This window comes from Cynocephalus volans, chromosome X, assembly GCF_027409185.1.
Source record: "Cynocephalus volans isolate mCynVol1 chromosome X, mCynVol1.pri, whole genome shotgun sequence".
Taxonomy (NCBI): Eukaryota; Metazoa; Chordata; class Mammalia; order Dermoptera; family Cynocephalidae; genus Cynocephalus; species Cynocephalus volans.
In genome coordinates this window covers 72,169,612-72,177,510 of record NC_084478.1, presented here as the reverse complement: position 1 = coordinate 72,177,510, position 7,899 = coordinate 72,169,612, and the positions used below count along the sequence as shown (strand labels likewise).

Sequence of the window (7,899 nt, the reverse complement as noted above, 5' to 3'; positions counted from 1 at the left end):
ACATACTACTAGATCACAAATCAAGTCTTTGCAAATTTTTAAAAATTGAAATTATCCCATGTATCTTTTCACATCACAATGTATTAAAACAGGAAATATATAACAAGCAAAATTCCGGAAACTACTCATGTGCATGGAGACTGAAAAATAGACTCCTGAATGACCTATGGGTCCAAGAAGAAATTAAACAGAAAATCAAAAAATTTGTTGAAACTAATGAGAATAAATATACATAATACCAAAACCTATGGGATACCACAAAAACAGTATGAACAGGGAAGTTTATCACAATAAATACTTACATGGCTTGGTGGGAGCCTGCACTCACCTGGGCACCATCTTGGATGGTGCTCATCTCCTCTGGGGCTAGGGTGGGAGCCTGTGCTCACCTAGGCACTGGCTCTGTCAGTTCATGGTATTTTCTCATTGTCTTTCTCTGTATCATTTCTCCTTTTAAAAATAAATTAGCTCTGTTGGATTAGGAACTGACCCTATTTCAGTTTGACCTCATCTTAACTAACTGCAACTTTGATGACCATGTTTTTTAGTAGGGTCATGTTTTGAAGTACTAAGTTTTAGAACTTCAACATCTTCCTTTGGAGGAACACAATTCAACCCACAACAAATGTCTTGACTGTTACTTTCAATTTGGCTCATTGTTTTAATTGACCAATTCGACATGTGGCAGGTGGCCTTTCTCTGAGCCAGTTCCTGACACCCCATATCAACAACTAAGTCGATAACTAAGAAAAAAGCTATAGTAAACAAAAGTACCATAGAAGTTTACATGCCTTAATAGTAAATATTAAATAATGCATAAAAAAGCAAAAGAAGATTAACAGAAGAACAAAAATGCCATTAGACACATAAAAAGCAAAGAATAGTATGGCAGCCGCAAAATTGATCATATTAACACTAGCATAAAGTGAGACTAGATTAAGCAATCCAATTAAGAGGTTAAAATGGACAAGTGGGTTATTTAAAAGATCTATATAAAGACTGTCTATAGGACAGAATTTTAGGTCTAAAGATACAAATAGATTGAAAGTAAAAGGATGAAAAAATAGATATCAGGCAAACTACAACAACAAGAAACCTGGAGTGCATATGCTATTATTAGACAAAATAGACATTAAAACAAAAATATTTGCAGAGATAATAGGATTACTTTACTATTATAAAAAGGTCAATCAATTCAAAAAATAAAACAATGATAAACTTACATGTACTTACGGAGCACCAGAACACATGAAGCAAAAACTGCAGTTTTAAAGGAGGAAATAGATAATCAAACAACAATAATGTTTGCTTTGACACCACATATACTAAATTTGGAATAACACAGAGAAGATTAGCATGGCCCTCTGTGCAAGAATGTCCAGCAAATTTGTAAAGCATCCCATAATTTTATAGTGACTAAACTGAAAAATGTAACAAAAAGATTCAAAAGTAGGCTCACCCACCCAGAAGAAAGAATCAGTGACCTTCAGTTTAGGCCATTTGATATTATTCAGTAAGAGGGAAAAATAAAACATTTAAAATATGATAGAAGGCCTTCTGGAATTATGGGACACCATCAGGAGACCTGACTGTACGTAATATGAATTTAAGAATGGGGGCCGACCCCGTGGCTCACTCGGGAGAGTGAGGCACTGAGAGCGCAGTGGTGCTGGGAGTGCCGAGGCCGCGGGTTTGGATCCTATATAGGGATGGCTGGTGTGCTTACTGGCTGAGCACGGTGTGGGTGACACCATGCCATGGGTTGCAATCCCCTTACCAGTCACACACACACACACACACACACACACACACACACACACACACACACACACACACACACACACACACACACACAAAGAATGGGAAGAAATAAAAACAAGGCCATAAAGAATCTTTAAAAACATATTGACTGAAAACTCCTAATCTGGAGGAATATGGCAACATCCAGGTACGGGAAGTGCAGAAGTCTCCAATTAAACTTAACCCAGAGAGAAGTTCACCATGACACATAATAATCAAACTATTAAATATCAAAGACCAAACTTTCTGAAAGTGGCAAGAGATAAGAAACACGTCATGTACAAAGAAGTCCCAACACGACTATCAGTTTTCTCAGCAGAAACCTTACAGGCCAGAAAAAGTAAATGGTATTCTGAAAGTATTGAAGGGGGAAGAATCTTCCCCCCAAGAATGTTTTAAACAGCAAAGATGTCTTTCTGAAATAAATGAAAAATCAAAAGTTTCTAAGAAAAAAAAAAAGTTACGGTAATTCATGACCGCCAGACTTCCTACAGAAACTGCTAAAGGGAGTTCTTTAAGCTAGAACAAAAGACTTCTAATTTATAACAGAAAGTTTACAAAAGCAGAAAACTCAATTGTATAAGTAGTAGAGAGCCAAAGAGGAAAAAGTTGGAGGCCTCACACTTTCTGATTTCAAAATATACTATAAATCTACAGTAACTAAATCAGCATGATACTGGCAAGAAAACAGACACATGGACCAATGAACGAGATAAGAGAACCCAGAATTATAGATGTATACTTAGAGCAAACTGATGTGTGACAAAAGTGCCAAAGCATACTCTGTGAAAAGGACAGCCTCTTCAATAAATGGTGCTGTGCAATCTGGATGTCCATGTGTAGCAGAATGAAATCAGACCCTTATCTCTCACCATATACAAAAATCAAATCAAAATGAGTTAAAGATTAAATGTAAGACCCGAAACTGTAAAATTTCTAGAAGAAAACTCAGAAGAAACACTCCAAGTTGTAGGGGTGGTCAAACATTTTATTAACAAGACCTCAAAACCACAGGCAACAAAACCACAAGCAAGCAAATGGGATTATATCAAACTAAAAAGTGAAGAATTGTGGGAATATTGTGAGCTAGTTGAACCTGTGGTGTATTCCTCTCAGAGAAGACCAGAAGAGGACCACCACCACCAATTGCTCACTTGCAGGTGATATTCTCAAGCCTAAGGACTGATGCCCATTTCCCACAGTGAACTTCACCCTGCCCACTGCTACTACCCACAGCAAGGCTCCTGCTACTGCTGCTGCTAGCAACCATCCCCACCATCACTCTAGCACTAGCCAGACCAGCAGTACATCAGGTTGTTGCCCTAGACACAGAAACAGACAGCCTGGTTATGCATGGGACTGAGTTACATAGCCACCTGCAGTATGACTTATACCGCAGGCAGTCATCCATGTAATGGACATCACACCAGTCAGACTGACCATATGCAAGACCCCCTGCCACTGCCACCTACAGTTTGGCTCCCAGAGCTGCTACCAGCAACAGTCCATGCCAATGTCTCACCATGCAGACCAGCTGTGTGCAGGACCCCCTCCTGCTACCACTTGCATTACAGCTCTTGCCATGGCTGATGCTGGCAACTGTCCCCACTGCCATCACTACAAGTGTCAAAACAGTTGTGCATAGGACCGACCACCACTACCATGCATTAACACAAAGAGAGTCAAAAGCAAAGCCACTGGAAAGAGATAAGCCCGAGCAGACCAACATCCCAGTGGCCAAACCCACAGGGGGAATTATGCTGTCCCCGGGGATGAGAGCTACAAAGACAACATGCATAAAAGCCTTGACCTGGGGAGATACACATGCAGAGATCCTGAAGAATACAGAAACTCACGATAGCCAAATAGTGTACAGAAAAAAACTTCCCAGCAACAATGAACCTTTCCTCCAACCAAAGGAAGCAAGAACCCAGAAAAAGCCATTGCCTGTAGGAATGAGGAAAAAGAAACCCCACCAAAGCTCACCCATTCAAGGTGAGGAGATCCAGTATACCCCAGTGCACTCATCAGGGTCATGGGACACTATCTGGGGGAGGAAACAAGACTGCACAGGGTTACTCACCTCAGCCAAAGAATGACAAGGCACCCAGGCACTTCACCCAATAACTTGACATCTCACCCACGTCTATGAAGACTCAACACAGTGTCAATAACCACAGCATGAATCAACTAAGTGACCCACTGCCTAGACTATGGAGGGAGGCAAAACACACAACCTTGACATTGAATATGGCTGAAGAATCCATATGGGCACTACACTACTGCATCTACCTGAAACCATTACCAAAACATTTTACTCAACAATCAATAGAAATATACCAGAGGAAGTTTCTTTCCTCAAAGCCCTCTCCAGACTAATGGAAAAAGCAACTGCTCTATAATGTGACCAGACATCAATGCAAAGATAACAGAAATAAAAAAATTAAAAAAAGAAAAGAAAATATGACACCACCAAATGAATACAATAATTCTCCATTACCAAACCCAATAGAGCACAAAATCCTTGAAATAACTGAACAGGAATTCTGAGCAACAACTTTAAGGAAATTCAGTGAGATACAAGAAGACTAAATTAGATGACACAAGGAAATGAGAAAATTTTCTGGATATAAAGGAGGAAATTTACAAAGAGAAAAATACCTTAAAAAAGAAAATAGAAGAAACCTGAAATTGATGTATTCATTAAAAAAAAATTGAGAACTTAAGCAGCAGGCTAGAGCAAAGAGAAGAGTAAATTTCTGATCTCAAATAGACCCTATTCAAAATAACACAGGTGTACCAAAAAAAAAAAAAAAAAGAAAGAAAGAAAGAAAGAAAATAAAAAATAAATTAAAAAATAAAGGAAATCTATGAATTATCAGACAACCTTAAGGTCACAAACATCTGAATCATGGGTGTTCAGGAAGGGGAGAATAAAAGTAAAGGCATTGAAAACATGTTCAATGAAATAATAGTGGAGAAATTCCAGGTACTGGGAAAGACACAGACCTGCAAATACAAGAGGCTCAAAGATCCCCAAAAAGATTCAATTCAAAAAGGTTGTCTCCAAGACACATTATATTTGAACTTACAAAACTCAATAAATAAAAAAGAGAATGCTACAGACAGCAAGAGAAAAGCATGAAGTGACCTATAAGGGGGTACCCTTCAGAATAACAACAGACTTCTCAGCAGAAACAGGCCAGAAGAGAATGGAATGATATAATCAAAATACTAAATGAAAAAACTACCAACCAAGATTACTCTACCCAGCAAGCTTATTCTTCAGAAATGAAGGAGAAATAGTGTATTTCCCAGAAAAACAAAAACTGCAGGAGTTCACCACTACATGACCAGCACTACAAGAAATCCTTCAGGGAACTTTCAAAAGGAGAGAACAGAACTGAGGTTAAAGATGTGGGGAAAAAGGAGTGAGAACTGGGTTAGCAAGAAATTGGTAAAGTGGCACAAAAAAATGATTACATTCTGTAAAGTTTAATATACTAATTATCCTGATTTGAGTATCACATATAGCACACAGATATCGATATTTAAGGAAGTACCCCTCTTGTATGGACAATCAATTTTGTTTCAATTAAAGGAAAAAGAAATCATCAATGGAGTCCTACATCTGGAAATCAAAAAAAGATGATAACTACCATTTATACACAAGAAAGAACAAAACCCTCTAGTAGAACAAATATACACATGAGAAAGGGAAAGAAACTATATTTTGCCACCTCAAAAAAACAGACCAACACTGAAGTCAAACAAAAAATGGAAAAAAGGAAGAAAAGATATTTAAAACATCCAAATGAATATGAATAAAATGACATAAGTAAAACACTACCCTTCAATATTCACCATAAATGTAAATGGATTAAATTCTCCACTCAAATGACACAGGCTCATGGATTGAATTCAAAAGCTAGACCCCCACTATGCTGTCTCCAAGGGACTAATCTCACCTATAAAGACACACACAGATTAATAGTGAAGTGATGGAAAATGATATATCACACAAAACGAAGCTAAAATAGAGGAGAAATAGTTATTTGTATATCATACAAATAGACTTTAAACCAAAAACCATAAAAAGAGGCAAAGAAGGCCATTATATAATGATAAAGTTATCTGCCAAGCAAGAAGACAACAATTGTAGATATATATGCACCTAACACCAGAGCACCCAGATATATAAAGCAAACTCTATCAGACGTAAAAGAGTGATAGACACCAATGCGGCATTACCTGGGTACCTGAACACCCCTCTCTCAGCATTTCACAGAATATCCAGGCAACAAATCAACAGAGAAACACGGGATTTAAACTACACTTTATATCCATCAATTGGACATGGCAGATATCTACAGAACATTTCATACAAGACCTACAGAATGTGCATTCTTCTCATCACACATGGAACACTTTCCACAATAGACAACATGTGAGTTCACAAATCAAATATCAAAAAACTTAAAATACTGAGATGATTTCAAGTATGTTTTCAGACGGCAATGAGTTAAATGAGAAATCAATAACAAGCAAAATTCTGGAAACTTTACAAATACATGGAAATTAAACAAAAGGCTCCTGAATGACCTATGGGTTCAAGAGGAAATTAAACAGGAAATCAAAAAATTTCTCACAACTAATGAAAATAAAAGCACATCATATCGAAAGATGTGGGCTACTGCAAAAGCAGTAATAAGAGGGAACTTTATTGCAATGAATGCTTATATCAAACCAATAGAAAGATTTCAAATAAGCAACCTAATGATACACCTCAAAGTATTAGAGAAACAATAACAATCTAATCCTAAAATAAGTAGATGGAAAGAAGTAATTAAGTTCAGAGCAGAAGTAAGTGAAATACAGACCACAAAAAATGACTTAAAAAATCATTTTAACAAAAAGTTTTCTGAGAAGATAAACAAAACAGACAAAACACTTACTAGGCCAACTTAGAAGAGAGAAAACCCAACGACAAAAATCAGAAATGAAAAAGTTAGACAACTGATAATAAAAAAATACAAAGAATCATTAGAGACTATTGTAAACAACTATATGCCAGCAAGTTTGAAAACATGGATAAATTTCTGGACACATACAAACTACCAAAATAGAACCAAGAAGACACAGAAAACCTAAACAAGCAACAAGATTGAACCAGTAATCAGCCATCTTTGACCAAAGAAATGCCCTAGACCAGATGGCTTTAATACTGAATTCTACCAAACTTTAAAGAGGTGTTAATACCAATTGTCATCAAACTCTTCCAAAAAACTCAAACTAAGGCCACTCTCTGAAACTCATTCTATGAGGCCACCATCACCTTGATACCAAAAGCAGACAAAGATACAACAAAAAACAAAACTACAGGCCCATAAATTTGATGAACATAGATGCAAAAATCCTCAAGGAAATATTAGCAAACAGATTACAGCAGCACATCAAAAAATTTATACATAATTTTCAAGTGGGATTCATCCCAGGGATACAAGGATGGTTCAACCTATGCAAGACAATAAATGTGATGCAAGATCCAGCCCAGTAATGACCAAACTGCCACCAGAAGTCCACTGGGGTCTTGAGACAGGGTGGAGGTGGCAGGCCAAGGGCCTCAGCCACACTCCCCAATATCTGCATCCAGCCTAGTGATGACAGAGCCACTGCCAGAAGACCCCAATACTCCTGAGCCAGGATGGGTGGAGGGGTGAGGGCCTCAGCTACATCTCCCAACATTTGCATCCAGCCTAGCAATTACTGAGTTGCTGCAGGAAGTGCCCCAGGTCCCTGAGACAGGGTGGAGAGGCCAAGGACTTCATCCACACACCGTCATCTGCAACCAGGCCAGCAAAGGAGGTGGCCATGGGCAGGGCCTTCCTCTTCTCTTTCTCCCTCCTCCCTTCCCTTCCTCTCTCCCCCTCCCCATCCCATCATTCCACAACAACATCTTAAAATGCAAAATAATAAATAAATAAATAAATAAATAAATAAATAAATAAATAAATATGATTATCTCCATAAATGCAGAAAACCATTTGACAAAATTCAACATTCTATCCTAATAAAGACTCTCAACAAATTAGGTATAGA

General features: G+C 37.8%; 1 non-coding gene across 1 annotated transcript; it reads left to right on the top strand.

Moving 5' to 3' along the window:
- The first annotated feature begins 1,303 nt into the window (after positions 1-1,303).
- On the top strand, positions 1,304-1,409 carry LOC134368788 (U6 spliceosomal RNA). Its single transcript, XR_010022495.1, has one exon. It is a non-coding gene; the product is annotated as a U6 spliceosomal RNA (small nuclear RNA).
- The last annotated feature ends 6,490 nt before the right edge of the window (positions 1,410-7,899 follow it).